This window comes from Xiphophorus maculatus, chromosome 18 (genome assembly GCF_002775205.1).
Source record: "Xiphophorus maculatus strain JP 163 A chromosome 18, X_maculatus-5.0-male, whole genome shotgun sequence".
Taxonomy (NCBI): domain Eukaryota; kingdom Metazoa; phylum Chordata; class Actinopteri; order Cyprinodontiformes; family Poeciliidae; genus Xiphophorus; species Xiphophorus maculatus.
Window position 1 is genome coordinate 27,102,189 of NC_036460.1, and position 23,201 is coordinate 27,125,389.

The following is a 23,201-nucleotide window of genomic DNA, read 5'->3' on the forward strand; positions in this document are numbered from 1 at the left end:
GTTTTTTTTTTTATTAAAGGAGAGGCGATGCAACGAGCAGAAACAAAGAGCTGGCCGGCGGGATGACGGATCAGCGCAAAGCAAAATGTCTTCTAATGGAGAGCGAAGGGGGAGGAAGTTGATGTGGGGGTGTGAGAAGGATAGACACGTATACACGTGAGAGCAAGTGATGAAGCCAAAGACGCTGCAGGGAGAGTGGATTTACACTGACAACAAAATCGAAAAGCGCTGCAAGCCTGGCAATAGCTAAACTGAACCGGACAGCACATGATCACACTTGAAATAAATCAACTTCAACTCCTGCTGGCACCTTTCGGAGGATAAAGGACAAAGTGACACCATTTTTTTCTCTGTCTTTTTTTTTTTTTTTTTTAAAGAAATTGTGTGGCAGTGCTGTTTTAAAAGTTACATAAGGCAAGGTGCTGCATTGCATCAAAAAAAAGGTTGCTTTAAGCCCTTTTTTTTTTCATTTGTACACGGTTAACACAATATAGTGCTAACAACACAACAAATTTATCGCATCCTTGAAGAGCAAACAGCTTTACCGACAGCAATCTCTGATTTTAACGACACACTTTCCTTTTTATGTTCCTATGTTAGGAGCCCAGAACGTCCAGGCATCTCACAAAGTTACCTCATTCATACTGTGCTCTCTGGTCCTCTGGGACGTTATTACACTGTTCAAATAGGTCACAGGCAACCCATTATACCGCAGCCGAGCAGGATTCTGCTAAACGCCATAAAGCATCTGCATCATCGCCGCTCCTTTTACGAAAATAATGCCACATAATTGTTGTTCGTTTTGGGGGGCTGTGGGGGTTTTAGCCATTTTTGTCTGAAGGAACTGTTAATATTTAGATACATACAACCGGAATGGCAAACAGATCTCTGATCGTTCCCCAAATTTTTCATCAGGGAAAGATAGCCTGTGGTTATCAACATCCGCCACCAAGAGTCAACAGTCAATAGCATGTTTGAGATCGTGTCATATAGTGGTGCGCGACATGGACTTTAAGTTCTATCCTGATATTTTGTGGCATGACTGTGATAATGTTAAAAGTGGCAATAACACCTTTTTACTGCTATTTTTAGGCACTGCTTTTAAAAAAGATACAATTTGTAAAATGTGACACCAGTCACATAAAAAAAAATGTGATTTGTATCACTAAACTGCACACAGTAATTGCATTTAATCGTATATTTCATATTTATCGATACCCTCATTGAACAAACAGTGGAGAAAATAGTAAAACTAACAATCCACACAGTTTTGGGGGAATTTAAACATCAATAAGTGGCATTTATAATAACAATAGATCAATTATTTATCACAACAAATGAGAATTGATAAATGCATAACACCTTCTTGATCAATTTAAAGTCCAGGATTTGACTATTCAACTCGAAAACTTTAATAGATCAACTTTAGCTTGCTTAGCTAAAGTTGAACTTTAGCTTAAAAAAAAGCTTTAGCTAGCTGGCGTGGGCCAGTGGGAGTGAGAATCTCCCATCAGCGCCTTTTTACAACTGATGCTATTTTATTTTTTACTGTGTAACAAGGCATTTGCAGGTAGATGCTCTGTTTTGTCTTCCTTAGGAAACAAACCACAAAGAGGAGAACACTGCACAACAGTCTCTCTTCTTCCACAACACCCAGCTGACCTGCAGATGCTTTCCACTTCAGAACTGCTGCTGGTACATTGCAGTTTTACACTTGTGGTTGGATGGTATTCTGTCAAATAACATTGGTGATTTACTAAGTAAACAGAACTCAAAAGGTCAGATAAGATAATTTTAAAAGAAATTTAATAAGGAAACCCAAAAACACCAATGAGGAACTTCTGGATACATTTTCTATGATAAATGTTTAAGCTAGAAAACAATGACAAGCTAGTAGTGCTGAAGAAAGAATCGCTGCATGTTGCATGAACGTGTGTTGGTAAAGCCTTCGTTTTGTACACACTCATACTAGGTTTGTGATAATGGAAGTTCATTTGACTTGTTGGCATCTGTATATCTTCAAGATTAGCTGGAGTGTTACAAAGCAAAAACTTTGAGATACAAATGAAACAATAATAATAATAAAAAAAACGATAGCTTCAAAACAGCAACGATTTTAAATGATTGAGTAAAAACACAGACAAATTTCTAATTAATAGTAGGTGCCTCTATCACCTTAACCAAGATAAGGTACTTTATAAACTTCAGGAACAAAGCAAAGGATGCAGGCTTGAGACTTGAGCCTATATACTAAAGTCTCTAGTATGTAGGCTTACTTTAGTCTATAAAGTGCAGAATGGCAAAAAGTATTGAATTGTGATTAAATTTATCAATTGTTGATTATAAAACTGAAGTCACTTTAAATACTAATATAGAATATAATTTTATTTAGTACACTTTTATGTCATATTTTTCATCTAAATAGCCTCATATCCTAAATCTCTCACATTTCTATTTCAGGTTATAAAAGTCCCATCAGCCCGTTTTTATAACTGATGCTATTTTATTTTTTACTGAGTAACAAGACATTTGTAGGCAGATACTCTGTTTTGTCTTCCTTAGGAAACAAACCACAAAGAGCAGAACATTGTACAACAGTCTGTCTGCAAACCGTTTCTTTGGTCTCCTTGTGCAACAGTCACTGCTGAGGAAGAGAAGACGACCTCTCATTCCCTCACATGTTTACAGACACTAAAGGGATTCAAACCCCCGATGCTCTAACCTTTCGCTGCCCACAATTCTATTATCTCTTTTCTGCAAAGAGGAAAATGACTGGCATCATGCACATTGAAGGACTCCCAGCTGGCTGTTGAACTTTCAGTCTGGCTATTTCTTTGTTGTTGTAATAGCCTAGCAAACACTGAGCAGCTTTTAAAAGCCACCCAAACAAGCTTTTAATTGATCAAGTGCACTTGCAAATTAGGGTAATTTTCTTCCAGCCGTTTTCTACCATTGAATGGCAAAGCACCACCATGTTCCCCGCTTTGTTTCTGCCTTAGCAGTGAAAAATGAACAGTGCTTTCCGTGGGTTTTTACCCTGCAGGATGGGGCCAAGCCATTCATATGCACTTACGACCTGACAGGATCGCATTACACTGCAGGAAATCTTCAGTACTAAGTACTATAGCCTAAGACAGTGGTTCCCAAAGTGTGGGGTGCGCCCTCTAAGGGGGGCGCCGTGCCACTGCAGGGAGGCACAGGAAGCAGCATGGATGAATGAAAAAAACTAAAAAACAAAAACAGTTACATAAAAGTGTCTCACTGTAAAGATGGTTTGTGGTGTGTTTTGTTGCTCGTGTGAAATAAACTTCTTCTGATTGGTTTATTTATCTATTATTTATTACTGGTTCTGCAAGATAAAAAATCTATCTATCTATCTATCTATCTATCTATCTATCTATCTATCTATCTATACATTCATATCCACACATCCACATATATGCTGACTAATTCAATAAAGTTCAATATTTTAGAAAAGTTTTTTTTTTTTAGTAAAACACTGTGTTTAAGTTAATTACATGCAGACAATTCAACACATGACCGTTAGTCTCTACTGTCTTCAGGTGTGAGTATCTGTGTTGGGCTGTGATGGACTGGCAACAACCTTTAAGCTGGTATTAGGCATTCTCTTCACTAAGCCCACATTTCTAAATAAAAAAAACAAACAAAAAGAAAAATAGTTTTTTATTGGTCTGAAGTGATATTCTAATCCTAAATGTTGTGTTTTCATTTGTTGTAAATAGGAAATTATCATAATTAAAGGTGTGGTATTATGTATTTTCCATCCATTTTAAAGCACCATCAAGTAACTTTGTTACCTTCAGTTGTTATAAAATTGTTGTATATATATCAAACATAACTTAAAAAGACAATTCCAATTGGGCAATTTGACCAATTGCCCAATAGCCCAATTTGGACCAATTGGACACATAACAAAACTGCCTTTCCATTATGCCGTTAACAACTGTTCTTAGGAGTGTTGGACTAAGAAATAATTCACATAATGAGCTCAGCAGATGCTCCGTTCCACCAGATGCTTGCTAATTGCTGCTAGTCTGGAGGAGCTGAGTGAGGAGGGGCTTTGTGGAAGTAGGCGGAGCTTTGTGAGAGCAAGTGTTTAGATATTCCAGGAATTCTCAAAACACAGCAACACTCCAGAAATGTTTCAGATGATTGATAGAATATCATTGTAACATGACATAAAGCTCAAAACAGACAATTATGCATAATATCCCCACACCCAGAAATAAACTCTTGAAAAAATCCATTTGTGTGTAATTAACAACATTTTTGCATCTAGAAAAGACATTCCTTCAGCCAAGATAACTGTTTATTTTCTAGAAAATCTAGAACTGCAACTTTTTAATTGCTTTTGCCAAAAAAAATGAAAATCCTCCTGATTCAGTGTCTAAAAAGATCACAGCCAGCTTTAACCCCAAACCGAAACAATGATGTGAGTAATGTCAAGCAGCCTCATTCTTTCAGTTTCAGTCATTTCAAATCCCAATCACTCAAAATCTTGATCACAGGATTACAGGGGAGGAAAAAAAGACATGAAGAGCACATAAAAGTGGACATGTCTGTATGGAAATGTTTAATGCTAACTGCACAAGACGGGCACTGACAAAATGAATAAAGCAGAGTTCCATTTAACATAAATACATTGATAAATCCTGCAAAAGTGGGATCCAGTGGGATGTAAAAGTTTCCTCCGGGGCTCCAGAGTAACCTTTCCACTAGTAGGACCAGAGTGCACATAAAGCGTGAAAGAGGAAGGGACACGAAAAAGTGAAATTGTATTTTCAACCACTTTATCAGGCACAGTAATAAGGATGCAAAAGAAAAGAAAAGAAATTCATATACATGTTATACTTGCGCAATAAACTAAACATCAGAGCTTTTAAATCTTGCATCCACAAACAGGTGTGTGTTTGCAGCTTGAGATCTTGTCCTCGGCATTATACCAAGAAAACTTTTTGTCAGAAATTAGAAGCAGAAACTTTCAGTGATAAAACAGAAATATCCTTAAGTTAGTTTTTTCTCTTTTTTTTTTTTCAAAAACAGAATAATTTTCCTTAACACTCTCAAATTTCCAACTAGAGCCCATTTTAAACTACTAAATCTGACAATAATACTTGTTCATTGGAATCCTGAAATCTGCTGACGAGAGAAGCCACTTGAATTCTTTTGTTTTATTTATCGCATTCTTACATAAGGTCAAACATTAATTACCGTAATTCTATTCTGTAAAGATTCCGTCTGAAAATGTAACACAAAACGCTCACCAATGACTCCCAAGTCTTTGAAACAACCTTGGAAAAATAAATAAATATTGAGAGAAGAACAAATGAAAACTGACTGCTGGTGGCAAAATAAGAAATTTAAGCCATTCCAGCTTTCATCTTTATTTATTACCGAGTCTGCCTATTTCCTGACATCGTTGAGTCATCATGTGCAATTTATCAGGTGACTAATACCTGATCCAACAACACGCACGCTGTGATTATACAGTACACATTAATTCGTGGATTAGATGAAAGCTGTTCGTTGTTGGCTGCTGATGTACAGCATATGGAGTCACAGCAGATATAATTAGCACGGGTGATTAACTGGCCAGGTTAAGCGTCTTGCACCATGAAGGCCCCCATGAATCTATCTGCATCCAGGTATCAAATGGCCTGTTCAGCACATAATGTTATCTCCGAAAGTCAGCGGAGCAACTAGCGGCGGTGACACATCCGCCGGCGGCTTGTGGTTACGTGGCTGAAAGTGAGAAAACGGTGAGACATGAGCCGGCGTCACCGGAAAGTTCCACAGGACGACGGAAATGTCACAATGCGACCACTAAAGGAAGCTCTCGTGGGCTACATTGAAACTTAATGAGCACAACCCGTCCGGTTAAGTCACGGGAGTGAAAGGATGCGAGTCCTAAACCGCTGGAGCGACTGATCGGGAAACAATTTGGATTGTCAACCTGGAAGAATTCACTGTTTGTGGGAGATTCTGAGGGTTGCTGCTTCGCTCAGGAGCTTTACACACACACAAAGGGAGAAACGAATACATTGACTAATTACACACAGAGGGATATATTTTAACCATTTTCTTAATTAATCTGTATGGCTAAAATATGTTTAAAAACTAAAATTAAGGGACTAAAATCAGGGACTTGCAATTATTTAAATGGGAAGTATGTATTTTCCAGGCACATACCACTCTTTTACACCACAATCAAGTAACTATGTTACCGTCAATTGTCATGAAAATGCCGTATATCAAAAACAACTCAGACGTTTTCGCATCATAGCTGTATCTGACTCCCTGAAATTGGCCTGTGTCCCTTTAAGAACCTGCTACCATCTCCGACACGCCCCCTTCACCACGTCATCACAACGTTTCTCATTAAGCCGTTTGCAACCGTTCTAGTTCGTATGATGAGCTCAGAAGTCTTGCGGTTCTACCAGGTGTTTGCTAATTGCTGCTGCCGCTAGTCTGGAGGAGCTGAGAGGAAGAAGGTGTGAGGTAGAGGCGCTCTGTGAGGCCGGAGCTCGACTGAGAACTTAAGCTCCACGGCAGCGTTTTGAGTAAATAGGCAGAGCGTGGCGTTAAGGCGCCCTCTCAATGGTTGCCAAGGGAGAGTAAAGGAATCCTTAAAAACGCACAAATGCATCACAGCAATACTTCAGGTATGCTATAACGTGACATACAGTTCAAAAAAGACAATTTTGCAAAATACCTCTCATTAAGAGCAAGGAGAACTATTAAATAGGGTTAAATACACAAATGATATGTTATGACCGAACCCATTATGTGTAAGGTTGCTGATTTGACAGAGGACCAGCACTTATTTTGTGGCTTTTTCTTATAGGACAGACCACAAAATACCATTGCTATAGAACCTGACTATTCATGATGCCATATCCAATCATATTAATGTAAAGTTTATTGCACTTCATGTTTCACTCCACTTATGAGCTTTGTTAGGACGACAATTTCATTTCCCACTAGGGCGTGGCACCCACACACACTGGCAAAATACCTGGTTTAATGACGGTATCACTGAGTCTGACTGGACAGGAAACCTGCTGGAAGCCACTGTAAAAGCCATCTGGTATTTCCATTACTGTATCTGTAAGAGAGATGCACAAGGAGGCCTAATGAGTACATATACTAGACAGCACACTGCAAACACACAATCTATCAAAGTACTTTTGGTTTGGTTTCTAATGGAAATATCTTAGTACACTTGAAATAGGACAACTAATTTGCAAGCAACTTTTCAGCAAGATATAGGAGCTTGTTTTAAGTCAATAATTCCTTAACATTGATGCAAAAGTACTAGTCCCACAGGCAGATTATTTCACTTATACCTTTGTAAAAATATCTTGTCATAAGTGAAATAATCTACCAGTGGACTTAATATCTTTTCATCAATACTAAAGAATTATTGACTTGAAACAAGCTCCTACATCTTGCTGAACAGTTACTTGTAAGTTAGATTTGTCTTTGTTTTTTCAAGTGTGCACTAGAAACTAGACTAAAATACTTGGTAAGATTTTGTGTTTTTGCAGTGTACATGAACATAATTTTTGGAGTTGGCCAACATTTCTGTCTTTAATATGTTTTTATTGATCTAATATGGCGAGCATTTGAAATTCGGGATTTCGTCACCGGTAAGCCACCCGTCTATGTTTAGAATAAATAATCCTGAGTCGGTTTTTGAATCGAGTCAATAAAATGAACTGACTTTATGGGTTTGGTTTTAATCTACTGAGATGCACCTGTGTATTTACGTGTATGATGAGTGATTAGTTTCTGTGTGTTTTGGGCCTTTTTTTCACCCACATTTCCTTAAAAAAAATTTATGTGGAAACATGATTGCCCCATTAGCACAGTGCTGTCCAACCACAAAGTGGAAAAGAGTGGACTGCATGCAGAGGTGAGAGGTCACCGCACTGCCAGAGGCTGCAGTGGCAATTTCACAGAGTAATTTCGGTCCAAAAAGACGGACGCTTTCACCATTAGATGGTGCTTTTGTGAGGCTCCTTAAGGGCCAATCGGTGCCTTTAAGTGTCACTGGATACGTTTTGAGGAAAGGTAGAGCTCCACGGCAAAGTGAACTCCAGACTGCTTTTACTTTCTCAAACTCGCTAAACCTCTTAGCGCCTGCTGGTCAATTGACTCCTCTTTTTTGGGGGGGAGGGAAGGAAGAGAAAAAGAGAAACCACACTGTCACTCTGCTCTTTCGCTTCTGTGTCTTTTCTGTGTTCCCACTCTTACGTTCAAGTGACTCCAGCGATGAATCCCTTCGTACCCAAAGATCCAACCTGTTCTCAGAAACAGGAGGATGATGAATATGCAACAGGACAATGATCCATTATCTAAATGTCAGTCAGTAAGTGTGCGCTGACAGAGACATGCCTTTCGACGGTGCTACACTGCATGCAGGAGGACCCTTTAGTTAGACTTGAGTCACTCAAAGGATAATTTAATAACCTGCCATAATGGCTGTGTTTTGATACTAGAACTATACTTCTAAGCCTTTGGCCTCTGTAAAAGGACTCTGTGACACTTTATTTTATTTTATTTTTTCTGATTTGAGTAAGAATGAGGACTGGTTTGGATGTGAATGAGCTCATCCATGAGTCCACAGAACCTCAAGGATGGCTGCCAGTGTATCATGGACTGCTACCAGTAAGAGGATTTCGTGTACAAAACAGGGGGGAAAAGGACATTAGGCCAAAAATCACCACAGTACAAGTCGAGCACAACCTCATTAGAAAGCCACAGTTGTGCTATTTATCTTTGAATATTTTATCTTTTTGTGTTCTGTATCAGTATAAATGGAGTGTAGAGGAAAGTGTAGAAGAGAAAAAATAAAAAATAAAATAAATGTTCATGGCTTCCCCATCAATATATTCCTGTCTCTGCACAGCAGTAAAGCATGAATAGCACGAAGCTAAAATTGGAAGCTGCTCACTTTCCACTTAGTTAACCCTTACATGGCAATTAGGCCAAATTAGAGTTAATGACAGCAGATAGTTAGTAATGATCACCAGCAGATGGAGTTTGCCCATCTGTCAGGCCACTTCGTGAATTAATATGTTCTTTCTTTTTCTTAGATATTTAGTTCAGTGCAGGATAAGAACCATTTTTTCCACTCTGCAGGCCTTTGTATGCAGACTGGGTGCTATCTGTTGAGAAAGCCTTTTGCTGAGATAATAATAATAAAAAAAAAGGAGGATGAAGCGTTTGTGTGATTCATTTTAAGTTTAATAAAGATGGAGAAGAAAACTTTTTGTACAGTTTCAGTTCATGTCTAGTCTTGCAATTTGCATATCTAATTGGGCACGCATGAAATATTTTCCATTTTCGTTGGGATTTCTTTTTCCAGTATAGTTCAGGCCTGGTAATGAAGATAAGAAGGAGTTTCAAAAAGTCCTCCAGTATTTTTATTTCTCTTTCCTCTTTATCCAGAATGCCTACGGCTCTTCATTTCAGCCATGCAGTTCCCAGAGATGTCAGTGTCCGAATTGGAACATGCGTTTCCCTCGGGAAGACGTTTAAAGAAAAAAAAAAATGTCAGCAGAAGACAAGTTGAGGAGTGATGAAAGAGCGTCTGAACATCAGCAAAGTCGAGACAGCTTTAAAATTTGAGGGATTAAATCCGAACTCCACAAGAGCTGAATTAGTTGTTCAAAAATGAGATTACGTAGCAAAATGCTAATTTTCAGCTCTAATAGCAGTTATTACAATCACACCTAATCACATATTTTACATCAAGTTTGGCCTGATCCTATTAATCCTATGCACACAATAAAATGAATTATTTTATTGCAGCAATATATATATATATATATATATATATATATATATATATATATATATATATATATATATATATTGCAGTGTTTCTGTAAAAACAGAGAATAGTGAAATCCTCAGCTGAATGCCTGCGGCCTTTTTCTGTGCGGTAAAGAGACCCGTCCTTGGCACGGGTAAGAAAAACACCAAATCTCTTTCTAATACTTAATTTTAAAGTCACTGCTGGTGAGTGAGTTCGGCAGCTCCTGCATACCAATTTGCACAGACGTCGTCCTTGAGAGGCATTTGATTAATAATGGATACAGTGTGACTTTACGCCTGTGGCCGAGGCCAGGCTGCAGAACGATGAACTGCGACATCGAGTTTGAAAACATGCCCTTCCTCGGTTCCTGCATCTAAAACATGAAGCATTTTGCATTCGTTTGGACAATAAATGGAGCAACTAAAGAGTTTTTCATATTCAATTGATTCTCTCTTGCGGTTAACCCCTAACAGGACACAGGGAAGGAAAATACATGTCACTTACGCTACTAATAATGGAGTATATTGGCTAACATGTTCTCATTAATGAATGATAAGGCCCTGATCTTTAGAGATGTTTTGCTGGTATGGTATCAGCAGTGTGAGATTTTTGAGAGAAAAAATAAAAATCACATTACAGGCTATTTTAATAACGCTTGTCACTCTTCCCCTCTGTGGGCCTATTTGTACGGCATGCTGCCCAATTGCCTCGCATAAATCTGCTCCTAATCCGAATTCATGCAGACGAAAGTCTACAGATAAGAAAATCGTCTTTAAATGCTTTTTAATTAGTGATTAAAATAATGTGCCTCAAACTACGGCTGATCGGTTACAAAAAAATATGAAAATAATTTTTTTTTTTACCCAAAAACATAATTGAATATAAATATTCGAGATGCTCTTATCCCAATATTTGAATTTGAAAGTCTGTGATCTGATATTTTCCAGTTCAAAACAGATTCAGCTACACAATTAGTGTTGTTTGTCAGATGTACTGCTGCATTGGCTAATGTTTATATTTACAAGATTAACTGGAACGGAAAGCGGTTATCATGGGTTCCTCGCCCGACTCACCAAGATGAACACAAACCAAACTTATTTCATCGTAGATGTGGTGGCAATGCCAAGCAGCCATCAAACATAAGGACTAAAAGCCCTCTGTGTAATTGTGGATTTGCAGAAAACAGTTGATTTTTTTTTAAGGTAAGAAGAAGAATGTTCATATACTTTATAATTAGCAAGATCCAATCAAATGTTGCATTATGGAGAAATTAATTCATAACCATGGAGAAAATGGCCTAACCTCATGCAGCCTAGCATGTATGAAAAAAAAAACCTGGTTAACATCTAGACTTTTGTACACATAGGTCTGCTCCGCTGTGAGAAGAATCACTGATTGGCAGTATGAATCATGTGGCATAAAGTCAAGGAAAAGTCGGCGATTGGATTAAATTCAACAAAATGGGTTGGTTTGTAAGCTAGCTGTTCAGCCAACACTTAGTGCCAACTAGATGTTTAGTGCCAAAGATTAGCTTAGCGGCACAGAGACAATTCAGCTCAACTTGAACAAGTAGAAGCCGTGGCTATATTAGCAAAAGCAACTTGGAAAAATATTGGCAGTTGTTCTGATCAGTAGCGCCGCCCCTCACGTCCGGCGTCCATCATGGCACATCGTGTGATTAAGGGTCCATACAGTGAGTGTTACAATGGCCCTTGAGTGCTTTTTACACTCTTGCAAGCTGCAGAGCTACAGAATGCGAACTGTAGAAAGAGAGGAGGTGGGATGCACCGTTTCCAACTTAGCAACTTTTCTGCTATTTTTTGCAGGCATTTCAACCTTTCAGGTGACTTTTCATAAAATCAACAACAAATCTAGCTACTTTTTCGGATGTATTGGAGGCTATTAGAGACTGTGATAAGAGAGAACATTCTGTTCTTGCTCTCCTTAAGACGAATTGGGTGTTGCTGTGTGCCCCCCCCCCGACCCAAAGCACTCACAGTTCACAAAGAGCCGTCCCTTCCAGCTGCAATCGGGACCCCTCAACATCCTGCAAGTACCTTGCATATGTGCAAAAGTCGGTATTGATATGGACTCTTACCATCAAGGTAGGATGTAAATGTTGAAATGTATTTGTCTAAGATAAATAATAGAATTTCTATTGTGCCTTTCTTTAACTATTTAGCAGGTATGGAGTCAAGGCAGGTTGTTCTGAGACTAAAACTATGTTTATAGTTCCACTATTTTAGGACATTGTTAGTTTTACGTACAGTAGAAAATGCAAAAATTAATAGAAAAACACTTGCTCAACCAAAACTGATCTACTTATTTGTACTAAAGCAATAATTGTCATAATAAACAAATAATTACATGCAGCCATACATTGATGAACAATGTCTAAACTGACTTCATCAACCTACATTTTACAATTGTTTTATGGAAAAAAACACTGTAAGAGATTAATAATGATTTGCCATGTATGTATGCTGAATGCAATGATTTGCATTCAGCCCATCATCCATCCCTACTACTTAGATTGAAAATTGAATTAGTGTATGGAAAACTGAAAGTTTAAAATGTGGTCAAAAATATTGAAGACTCCAAGGTGGTTCAAGAAGTAAAAAACAAACAAAAAGATTAAAAAAAAAACAAAACATTTTTATAAATGAATTTTAAGCAAAAAACAAAGTTAACTAACCCAAGAAACAAAATTTGGAGTTTTATGCTTATTAAGTGTGGTTTTTATTCACTTTCTCCTCTTTCCTGCTGCATAACAATTACCTGCAGATGTGATGCAAGTTGGATGTTTATACTTCTACTTTCAGGAGAGCAAATAGTTACTTGGACTCAGTTGCTTCTCACAGAAGCGATAAAGAAAGGTAGCAAAAAAAGTGAAAAGATCAGTTATCAAAAGCCATGTAAACATACAAAAATACTCACATTCTGCTTCATGTCGCTTTTGATTTAGACACACTCACTGTTTAAAGTGCGTTATCACCGAGATGTAAAGAAAAACTTTAATATTGATCTAAATAAAGACCTTATGGGGAAACGGAGAGACAACGTCTACAAATAGAGACTTTGTCTCTATTTGTAGAGACAACATCTTTGTCTCCACAAATAAAGACGCATTTTATTGGCACTTTGCTGGATGCTGCACTATGGAATGGAGATGGTGGTGACAAGGCCCATTAGCTCTAATGGTGGGGAGGTCTTAATTCTCCATCTCCTGGAAATAGAAAGCTTTGCTATTCTTATTCTGTTTAATTGGAGTAGTGAGCAAATTAGAAAAGCAACTGCACAGGAAAACAGAATTGTAACACAAACCTTTTACTATGTAAGAGCGGAAAGGCATCTCGGTGCTGAAGCACCTTGCAGGTATTTGAGAGAAACCACTGGAAACAGAGAGCTATGCAGAGGACAAAAGGCAGATCTGAAGAATTGGGGCTGCCAACGATTTCCCCCCGCCCCTTTGTGTGCAACCACAAGACTCACAGGTCATGTTGATGTACTGACAAAACAAGGTCCCCTCTTCCGCGTGCCTCAACCCTGGCGAGGAACACACGGCCCAAAACGGGATATTTCACTCTTTGCCGGCGCTCATTTCTCAAAGGTAATGGCTCGGAAAATCTGGAAATCTTTAAAAGGCGACGGCGGCAGGCACAAGGCCATTATGCATTCCTGACTTTAAACCCGGCACCATCGCAAGATGAGACACTCTCGACACGGAGGGGTCACAAGTATATTCACAAGTGTATCATTTTCTCATTACTTTACAGTTCCCTCGAAAGCCAGGACAATCAGAAAGACTTTATTTGCCGTAACGATGGTTGGAAGTATGAGGGAAATCCTGGGCAGCGACAAAACCAGAAATAGAGAGTGGTGGGTGTTTGTTCAGTCCTTCATATGTCGCGGCATTTCAATACCTTTTGTCTTCAGTTTCAGAAAACTCTTTTGATGTGATGACCAGACTCCAGCGAGCCTACCTACCCATTCTCAAACTATACAGTATCAGCGAGCCACAAAAGCATGTGGTCAGAAGTCAGTGAACAGGACTTATCCCTCTAAGCCGGCTTATACTTTAGCTCATAGCACTCCTAAGCTTGTTAAAAAAGTAAGCTCAAACTGAGCTAATTATTTCCAGAAAATCTCTGGGAAAACAGTCATAAGAACAATATTTCAGATTGAGACTTTTTTCACTGGGACATTGGAAACTTTTTAATTACCTTTTTCATAAGATTCAAGTAGATAGAGAAAGTTTTGTTTTGGTTTTTCTTAATTATAAGCACCTTCTCTTTTTCCCAATGGGCGTTTTTCAACCACAGTCTTCAGCTTCTGTCTTGGCCAACAAAGCGTTAATTGTTGCAGCTGTGATATCTTGATATTTTTGTCAGCTGGCGCTGGAATTTCTTTCATGTTTTCTATTTCAAAGCACACTCCCATCCCCAAAGATTTGATAGCTGACTCATGCTGCTAGCTGTTATGCATCTTAATGTGTCTTTTTCCGGGCGTTGCGTTCATTTCAGTTCAGTTTCCAAAGATATAGTTTGCTTCCTTGTGCTTTTCAGCTGGAGTGCCTGCTGTCACCGTTAAATGAATCAGACTGAAGGGAAGTCAAGAGTTTATATTGTGACTAAAGGTTTTTAATAAGTGCATTATTGCATATAAACATTCATTGAATGTTAAATGCGATGTTTTGTAGCATGCAGGTGCATCCCAATAAGTTAAAATACCTATGTGAATTTATTTGTTTTAATTAAAAAGCTTCATTTGTACTATACAGATTCATTACAGTGGTAAATTCTGAGTAGCTAATCCTCTTTGTTAATTCTGATGGTTCAGGCTCATTAATAAGGGAAACTCAACATAAGATCATTAAAGGGGCGTTTTGATGTATCTTCCAGGCCTATAGTCATTTTATAGCACAATCAAGTACCTACATTACCTTCAGTTGTTATAAAAGCTGTTAGAAGATGCATTTCGACGCCTTGAAATTGGGCCTCTGTCCCTTTAAGAAGCTCCTACTCTTATTGAGACTTTGCAACAATGCTCCTCACTGTGCCATTACCAACCTTTCCTAAAAGATTGGTTGTCAACGGGGTGAGAAGAAGTTTGTATGACGAGCTCAGCAGGCTCACAGTTCCACCAGGTGTTTGCTAATTGCTGTTACCACTAGTCTAGAGGAACTTTATGTTAAGCTGATTTTTTTTATTTTTTTTTTTACATCTACTCCAAATATTAGCTTATTGTGGTCATTATATTCCCACAGTGATGCTACATATTATGAGTTCTTGAATGAAATAATTTAAATAAATTACCATTACTCCAATCTCCCATTTCCATATATTTTCGTATTTGTCAAAGATGGTGCAATCAGTAAATGAATTCTGCTCCAGAGCAGAAAAAAAGGCCCATTAAAATTGCTCACTGTTAACAGGAGAACCTCGTTACATTTATATTCTAAATCCTGCACCAGTTCAACACTTTCTCTCACACACACACACACACACACACACCCTCCCCCTCCGTAGATCTACAATGATTCTTTCCCCCCCACCCCCCCCACACATGTAACATGCCTGCTGAAGCATTTTATCACCTGCCACACTGACATATTTTATAACTACATCTCAGTTATTACCTTATAACTGGAAAAATCACTGTTGCATAAAATAAACACGATTGTCTAAGTAAGCCTCTACAGCAGCCTGATGCAACTGGAGAGTGGAAGACAAAAATGATTAAAGTTCGAAAGAAACAATTACGTTGCTCGTCGGAACCTTCTGCCCGTGAGTTGATTGAGAGCGGCCGGTGAAATGATGGAAATCGCAGAGCGCCAGAGCGGTTTTTATGGACGCCATGCTAAATGGCGGGAAATTTAATGCAAATGGTATGCAAAATACTAAGGAGAAAAATCAACATCACCTTGCTGTGGAGCATGGCTGGGTATCAAAGCAAACATCATTTGGAAAAGCTTATGTTTGCTCAGAAAAGCAGAGCAAGGTAATAATGTATGAACTGCAAATAAATTATGTACAGCTCATAAAGGGAGGTAAAAAACACACACACACACACACGCACAAATTTAAAACATAAAGTTTAAACTTTCATATAATTTCCAGGCAATTTCCAGCTTTAAATATAGAAGTAAGCCAGATGTAAACAGCACTGCTTATGGGTGACACAGTTCACTCTGCGTACATCTGTCCAGGGGCCAGTGTCTTCCACGTGTTGGAATATGAATATGAATCGAGTTGTTTGATGTGTTTCGGGTACAACTGTGAAGAAGCTGAAGAGCAAGAATAATTTTCAAGATGTTTACATTTTGCATCCATCACATACGGAATAAGTTATTAAGTCCAAATCCGCGTGGCAGGATAATTGGAGCCCAAACACGGTGGAGTGAGTGTGAACTACTTTCAGGCAGGAAGAAGACGACCAGGGTCCTGCGGCAGATGGCGAGGGCCTCAGAGCTCAAATCCACAGCCTCGATTCAGATCTATGGCAAGCCCTCCAAGACATTTTGGAACACCTGTCTGCAAGATAACTAGAATCACTGCAGTCTAAACTAGTAAAAACATCTTAGTTTGTTTTTTTTGGTTAAACAACCTCCTTTTGTTTTAGTCCCAAAAACTGTAAAGTAGAGGTTTAGTTGACCTGGTTGTGCCATTTCATCTCAAAGTATACACTTTAAAAAGCATGAAGCTTTTAAGACGTTGCTCGGTCATAGCTAAACATCAACATCACTTTAAACGACAACCCGATCCTTACAAAAATAACTATTAATGTGGAATCGCAGTTACACCGCAGGGAGCGAGTACTGGATCCCTGCTGAACTTACGAGTTTGCTCAAAAACAAATCAACGAAGAGTGTTTATTATTTATCGTGTAGTTCCATTTTAATGTGGAGAGACAGAATATCAACCAAAAACCTATAAAAAATATGTATTTTATGTAAAAATATCCAATTGATGGGCATGTCGTTCAGTTATCAACGGCTGGAGATGTTCCCTCATCTCCAGTTGAAGAAACATTTGTTATCGAGGGGTTTGGTGGGACAGCAGTGGCTCATCAGGTTGGCACAAATCTCATGGTGGATTCAATATTACACAGCATAACATTTCTGATGGTATGCACACATTTCTGTTATTTAAACCATTTTTATTTTCATAAACTGTAAATAGTCTGGTGTCTTCAATGAAAATACACATGCAAATGTTGAACATTCCTTGGAACAGAGTACTCTCATTTTGATAACTGCACAGTATTTCATGCTATGACCTTACTGTATAGAATATTATTCGTAAGTTTTGCTTTCTATATATTTTAATACTTGTATCTACAGTATGTGGGAACCTTTTATACCTCCATGCCTTGTCGCGTTGCTGCTGTTTCACCTGAATTTCTCCACTTGGTGACAATAAAGGGTATCTCTATTCTATTCTACAGCTTTCTTGTAACATTAGGTTGTTTCTCTGCCAGAAGTACAGCTGCCTCACGCCTGCAAACTTGAGCTTTAATGACGGCATGTGCTGTGTGTGCAGAGCTGATTGACAGCGCCAAGTCCCTCCTCCTGGCTCTGATTGGTCGTTTCTGTCTGGGAGCGATGCATCTCCGCATATGGCAGTAGGATCACAGAGGAGTCCTCTGACTCATGTTATACCGTCATGACGTAGTGACAACAAAATATATATTTATTTTTAGGTTACCTACTTCATTGAGCAAATATCTTCAAGATTTACAAGATAAATGTAATTAAAGTTTTGTTGCTTTGTTTTGCTTTAATTTTAAACGGTGAAATGCAGTCATATTTATTATAAAATATAAAAAAATATTTTTTAAATTTATTTATTTATTTATTTTTCTTTTCTTTTCAGGTATAATAATGTTATCTGAAGCAACTATTTACTGATGTTGCAATTATGGCACACAGCCTTACCAAAAAAAAGAGAAAAAAACAAAAACAGCTGAAGTGATTGTTGTGCAGAATAGTATGCTTGCTGGTTCTTCTGCTTTTTTTTCTGCCTTTTTGGTTCAGATTCAAACCTGTCTTTCTAGTCTTTCCACATCAACATGATCCACCTTAAATATATAAAAACTCTCAGGAGGACACAATGGAAGTTAGGCAGATTGTAGAGTATTCTTCATGAAGTAAAGAAAAAACAAAAACGCACATAATTAAAGATTCTGTATTTGTCATTTTCGGCGCCTCCTCATAGATTTATCCCCCCCAAAAATCTGTATTCAGGAAATAAGAAGTGACAAGCAAGGAACATTTACATCAGACCAAAGGGCAGATTTAAGTTGTATTAACGCAAGATGGAAGAAAAGGTCCATACGTGCCCAGAGTCTGGTCAATAAGATGTGAAAACACAGGTTGTCCTGACGTGGCTTCTAGAAACACCGCGAAAAGGGTAAATGGTGTCAAAAGAAGTGTTTCAAAAAGAAAAAGAAAAGCTCAATTTATGGTGTGGCTGTAGCTGCACTGCACAAAACTCAGTGAAACAAGTTTCTGAAGAGAAGTATGAATACAGCAGCCATGGGTGTTTCTAAGGAAACATTTCACTTCATCAGAAAGAAAAACTGCAGATGAACTAACTAAGTAATGATAGAAGGTCTTACAGTCTAGACATTCTCTGGATTTATAGCTTATGTAAAATAAAGACTTCACATTTTCAATCTTTTATTTTTTGTGTATTTATGGGAAGTAGATTAACTGACAAACTGTTTCTGAATTCAGCATGAGGAACAAACCTGCAGACTGAGAAACTCTGGCTGGCATCGTTTAAAATTACACTAAGCCCAATAAAGGACATAAATCTCAAATCAGCTTCCATATTTGTCGATAGTTAAAACACTTGTCCTTACAAAGATAAACTACTCAAGAGTTGAAATTGATTGATCTCAGAAATTTTCTAGAAAGAAAACTGTTGAGTTCCAAAAGTCGTACATTTTCAAAATGATCAAATCTCAAAATTCCTGAGCTTTTTTGTTGTTGTTGTTTTTTTTAGAAAATTGACAGTTTTTCAAACTCTAAAATTTCCATGTCTTTTTCTAGAAAATTTCAGATGAAATTTTAAAGTTTTCTGGTGAAAAATTCACTCTTTTACCCCGCCCTGATACGCAGCACAGATAGTTTGACTAAGAGTATTTTTTTCTGAAAGACATATTGTAAAAAATGCATGTTGTAATATTCTGCATGAGAGCTTGTCAAAATGTCTAGTCGCTTTACTTTCTACTATTTGTTTTTATGGAGGCTTTAATAAAATTTTTATGTTTTTGTTTAGTGCATTTAAACACTTTCCTGTGGGCGTAAACTATCGATACAAAACGGTCAATTTCTATGACTTTTTTAAAAGCATAGAAAACATCAATAAATGGTTGTGTGTGTGGGGGTGTCCGTGTGTGTGCGTGAGTGTGTGGACCCCTGCCCTCTCTCTTTTTTCTTCTGCCAACGAAAATGTGCTGCTGGTTTCCTTTGCTCTGCGGCCCTTCAGCTTTTTAACTAGATGATCCGCTTGTGTGAGAGTCTTCACCCGTTGCTAAACAGCATGTCTAACGCTCTATTCTGTGCACAAAACCACACATTACTTTTAATATAAAAGAAAAATGGAAAACGTGAAAAAAGCAGCTCACGGATTGGAGCCAGCCCTTTTTCCTTTACACACAAACACACGCCCCCGCACAGCTTCCTCTGTGACAAACACCACCTCACAGCGAGCCAGAAGTTTACCTTTTTCTAGCATCTCTAAAACGTCGCAGATTTGGCAAAGCAGGTTAACATGCTTGGAGCACAAAGGACGGGTTGTGGTCACGGCACAGAGCAGAAGGAACTACGTTTGTACACACAGCGCAGCCAGCCGCCCTCATGAGAATACATCCTTGGTTGATAAGGTAGTTCTCTGCTCTGCAATAGCACAAAAATGGCCTCTTGCTGAGTTCATTTCTCACTTAAGGCTACTATTTCCTGTGCTGGCTGCTTGCCTGAACGCTCAGATTTCACATCTGGTTCCGCCATGACTTCACGCCGGTGTGATGCTACTGCAGGTGCATCACGCGAAATGCCAATAATTTAATCATTTAAAAGGAAGTACAATACAATTATATTAGAGATTGTAGATACATTTCCATTTGTAAGTTAATTTCGATGATTATAATCTCAGAAAATGTAGACGAGATGAGTAAAAGATTTAAAATAGCATGACCTACATTTTCCATGAGGCTTACTGCTTACTTGACAGTTTTCTAACAGGCAGTTATTATAGACACCCCTTACAAAAGTGAGGCAATATCACTTAAAAGTCTGGGTATTTGCATAAAAACGCTTCACTGCATGCTCATAGGAAGTTGAGTGAAAGGAAAAAGTGTTTTGGTCAAAAGGAATAATCAAATCTTTGATTGGATTATAAAGCACTTTTCAGCAGGATGAATTTCTGTGTAATATTTACAATATTTTATTGTTTTTATCTAATCTTCTTTCTTTGAAAAACTAAGGTTCAAGTTTTGTTGTAAGCTGAACTCTTCAAATAAAAATAAAAAAAACCCTGAAATATATTGTCATATGTATAATGAATCTATATTAAATATAACTTTCACTTTCTGAATTCTACTGTTAAAATAAATGTACATTTCAGTGACACCCCACAACATTTGACTATGCCCAAAGTTTTAAATGACATGTTCAATTTTAAAAACAAAGTCGGGATGAAAAACTCACAACGTCCAGAAGTAACAAAAATAAGGTAATTCAAAGGTAATTCTCCCAACTACTTTTCTCGGCACAAAGATTTGAAGGATCAAGAAAAATAATCAAATGAACATAAAAATCATAACCAATATTGATGAGTTTGGACATAGACATGTGTCAAAACATATTTTTCAATCACATTTTTAGCCTGATGTTGAAAACACTCATCAACATCAGAGTCATAGCCCATATCCTATTAGCAGAATTTAGCTAACCTTAGCATCTAAGCTAATTTTAGCTTATACACTGTTTGAATGTTAGAAAACCTGCTTTGCTAGTGCTAGTGAGATGTAGAAAATAGGCAGGCTGTAGGTTTTCACCCTAGTGTTCACAAAAAACATACATTTTTGTGTTGGAAATAAGACAACTCGTTCTCTTTTGTATTTTGAGGAAACATTTAAGAATAGTGTAAAAACACAGGGACATCAGTCCCGTCTCCCGACGCTGAAGCAGTCGGCGCTTAAGCTCAGAGATGCACTTCGAATTTGAAGTAATTTAAAAGTAAGCTAACGTGCCAACACCTCCTCTTATAAAAATGTACATTATGTGAGACTGAAAGGTGAGTCGACACAAAGCCACATCAGCAGAAAAAAAAAACAACAAAAAAAAAAACTGTGCTGTTCTCCTAACTGGTCTGACTAACAGCTATGGTGTCGACAAAATTGAATCACTTCATTCGGTCTGGTCATGATAAAGGACAATAATCATTCTCCGCCCATTCCTGAGAGCTTTCTAGTCATAAAGGACAGAGCATGGAAGCGCGCTGTAAAAACTACCACTCACCTCACATAATAACCAAATTTACTACAAATGACCCAACAAAGCCATCACCAGGAGATGACTCCTCATTCAGCAGCTCAGTGAGCTCAATATTCCCGGTTTTGTGGCGCATAGATCCTCTTAGTCACCCCTGGTCTGTTTCCAAGAAGAAATCCTTGGAGTATCCTGGCGTTAGCTCTCCTCTCTGCTACCTTTTTTTCCAGCAGAAAGCTATTATGCAGCTGTGTTCACAGCTGAGCTGTCTTCCACTCACTGTGCTGAGCCCACCGGCGACTTTACGTGAGAATTGGGCTACTTCCGCTTCACTGTCACATTTTTATCAATTCATTTTAAAAGCCAGTGCACCACCCATCAAGATTGTGTCAAGAGTTCATTCTTGGGTCAAAAACATACAGAACAGTGGATGAGGTGCGTGTTGGGGAGGTTAACGAATTTAAATAAAAGGATTTACCAAATTTAGCCATGGAGAAAACTTGTACGAACATTTTCATTTACACCTGCCTGACTATAACAATTACCAAGAGAAATTATGATGTCCACATTTGGTGTCTACACAACAACATGGCTTTTTTTAGTGAGAGAAACGATTTCAATGTTCGTCATGTCATTCACTGTTTATTAAGATAAATTGGACTCGTTAGCACCATATGCTCAGCAGCCATATGTTAGGACACAGATTAGAACGGAGCCATGCTGAGATTAATGCCATCCGCCCAAGTCAACCGTGTTGGTGTGTTTGCTCTCAACAAGGGTTATTCTACACTTTCAAGCCTCTGCACTGCAAATCTAATTGAAACAGACAGTTGATGCCTTGACAACGAGCAGCCTGCACTGAACAGCGACATGTTATTTCTGTAATCGTTGTTCACAAATATGTGCATTGTCAACTGTGCCAACACAGATCATTTCTGATCCAAAGAGCTTTGAGCTCAACATTCAGCGTTTCGTGTTCTGATCTTGACGTTTTTAAAGGTAATATGTAAAGATGCAATGTTGTCACATTTGTTGGTCTTCAGCTACATTTATGTTTACAAAATTGAATAAGTTGGAGTTTGACAATAATAATTCTCTGCCTTTATTCACATTTTTGCCAGCTATTTAGTTAAATCTGAGCTGTAGACTATATGTTGGCATCTCAAAGCCTTTCAAAATGAAGACAGTGTCTCTATATAGTTTCTTTCATGCAAAACAGAGGCTAAAGTAAAGGCTGAAAACCACCATGTCCTATAACCTAGGTTCAGGTTCAGAACATAAAAAATATTTTCTGTCAACCAGGAGCTTGTTGTGGTGTTAAGGGTTGGTAAAACAGTGTGAAAAGCGGCAGTGGGAAAAAAAATTACATTATAATGGGGTATTTTTTGAGAAGCAGTGACTTTGCATATCCTAAGCCAAAACCCTTTTTTTCCCCTTTATGGTCTGCCAATTCTAGTTTTCTGATTCTGACTGAAAAGTAAGAGGGAGAAAAAAAATGGATGTGTTGTAGGCGTTTTGGTTGAAGCAGTAATTTTAAATCTGACAGAAAACAAAAGAATTACATAATGCATCTCATGAATAGGAAAATAGTATCTAGCATGTTAATCACCATAAGAGTAAAGTCAAGGAAACGTTATCCAAGTACAATTCTGGGTAAATCCAAATAAAACAAATACACTAGCGGGAGAAATGGTTTGTGGTCTTTTACCGAAGACAAAAGAGAAATCCTACAACTGCTAAAATCTGACGCTACTCCATTTTGGTTTACAGTTGCACATAGGAGAAAGTTGCGTCTTCTTCAGAAGTTTTCATGTCATTTTCTTCAGTGTTTCTTAGTACAGCGCCACCACAGGCGAGGGG

The 23,201-nt window shown here is 38.1% G+C and overlaps 1 protein-coding gene across 7 annotated transcripts in view; it reads right to left on the minus strand.

The window, feature by feature from the left end:
• lrfn1 (leucine rich repeat and fibronectin type III domain containing 1) overlaps positions 1 to 23,201 on the minus strand; it is a 212,761-nt gene that overhangs the window by 162,823 nt on the left and 26,737 nt on the right. For 4 of the 7 annotated variants that reach the window (XM_023351142.1, XM_023351145.1, XM_023351140.1 and 1 more), the window contains one exon: positions 7,037 to 7,126. The exons of the other annotated variants lie outside the window; for them this stretch is intronic. The gene's annotated coding sequence lies outside the window, so the exon portion shown is untranslated. The remainder of the gene's footprint in view (positions 1 to 7,036; positions 7,127 to 23,201) is intronic. 7 annotated transcript variants of the gene reach the window in all.